Genomic DNA, 2,297 nt, shown 5'->3' on the forward strand with positions numbered 1-2,297 from the left:
ACCACACAGTGTCACATCTGTTCTCTACCACACAGTGTCACATCTGTTCTCTAGTTCTCTACCACACAGTGACACATCTGTTCTCTAGTTCTCTAAAACACAGTGTCACATCTGTTCTCTAGTTCTCTACCACACAGTGACACATCTGTTCTCTAGTTCTCTACCACACAGTGACACATCTGTTCTCTACCACACAGTGACACATCTGTTCTCTAGTTCTCTACCACACAGTGTCACATCTGTTCTCTAGTTCTCTAAAACACAGTGACACATCTGTTCTCTAGTTCTCTAAAACACAGTGACACATCTGTTCTCTACCACACAGTGCCACATCTGTTCTCTACTTCTCTACCACACAGTGTCACATCTGTTCTCTACCACACAGTGTCACATCTGTTCTCTAGTTCTCTACCACACAGTGACACATCTGTTCTCTAGTTCTCTACCACACAGTGACACATCTGTTCTCTAGTTCTCTACCACACAGTGACACATCTGTTCTCTAGTTCTCTAAAACACAGTGTCACATCTGTTCTCTAGTTCTCTAAAACACAGTGTCACATCTGTTCTCTAGTTCTCTAAAACACAGTGACACATCTGTTCTCTAGTTCTCTAAAACACAGTGACACATATGTTCTCTACCACAGTGACACATCTGTTCTCTAGTTCTCTAAAACACAGTGACACATCTGTTCTCTACCACACAGTGTCACATCTGTTCTCTAGTTCTCTACCACACAGTGTCACATCGGTTCTCTAGTTCTCTACCACACAGTGACACATCTGTTCTCTAGTTCTCTACCACACAGTGTCACATCTGTTCTCCAGTTCTCTACTACACAGTGTCACATCTGTTCTCTAGTTCTCTACCACACGGTGACATATATGTTCTCTAGTTCTCTACTACACAGTGACACATCTGTTCTCTACCACACAGTGACACATCTGTTCTCTAGTTCTCTACCACACAGTGACACATATGTTCTCTACCACACAGTGACACATCTGTTCTCTAGTTCTCTACCACACAGTGACACATCTGTTCTCTAGTTCTCTACCACACAGTGACACATCTGTTCTCTAGTTCTCTACCACACAGTGTCACATCTGTTCTCTAGTTCTCTAAAACACAGTGTCACATCTGTTCTCTAGTTCTCTAAAACACAGTGACACATCTGTTCTCTAGTTCTCTAAAACACAGTGACACATATGTTCTCTACCACACAGTGACACATCTGTTCTCTAGTTCTCTACCACACAGTGTCACATCTGTTCTCTAGTTCTCTACCACACGGTGACATATATGTTCTGTAGTTCTCTAAAACACAGTGTCACATCTGTTCTCTACCACACAGTGTCACATCTGTTCTCTAGTTCTCTACCACACAGTGACACATCTGTTCTCTAGTTCTCTACCACACAGTGTCACATCTGTTCTCTAGTTCTCTACCACACAGTGTCACATCTGTTCTCTAGTTCTCTAAAACACAGTGTCACATCTGTTCTCTAATTCTCTAAAACACAGTGACACATCTGTTCTCTAGTTCTCTACCACACAGTGTCACATCTGTTCTCTAGTTCTCTACCACACAGTGACACATCTGTTCTCTAGTTCTCTACCACACAGTGACACATCTGTTCTCTACCACACAGTGTCACATCTGTTCTGTAGTTCTCTACCACACAGTGTCACATCTGTTCTCTAGTTCTCTACCACACAGTGCCACATCTGTTCTCTAGTTCTCTACCACACAGTGTCACATCTGTTCTCTAGTTCTCTACCACACAGTGACACATCTGTTCTCTAGTTCTCTACCACACAGTGTCACATTTGTTCTCTAAAACACAGTGACACATCTGTTCTCTAGTTCTCTACCACACAGTGTCACATCTGTTCTCTAGTTCTCAGCCTTTCTCTTTTTTTGTGGCAAACACTGGCATGCTGATGGTTAATTTTTGATTATTTCCAAGACTGTGCTGTACTGTACATCCCCTCTACACCTCTCAAGACCCAATCCTTGTGGGGAATCTTTCTGCAAATAGCAATTTATCTCTCTCTCTCTCTCTCTCTCTCTCTCTCTCTCTCTGTCTCTCTCTCTCTCTCTCTCTCTCTCTGTCTCTCTCTCTCTCTCTCTCTGTCTCTCTCTCTCTCTCTCTCTCTGTCTCTCTCTCTCACTCTCTCTCTCTCTGTCTCTCTCTCTCTCTCTCTCTCTGTCTCTCTCTCTCTCTCTGTCTCTCTCTCTCTCTCTGTCTCTCTCTCTCTCTCTGTCTCTCTCTCTCTCTCTCTGTCTCTCTCT

This window comes from Salmo salar, chromosome 07 (assembly GCF_965601325.2).
Source record: "Salmo salar chromosome 07, fSalSal1, whole genome shotgun sequence".
NCBI lineage: Eukaryota > Metazoa > Chordata > Actinopteri > Salmoniformes > Salmonidae > Salmo > Salmo salar.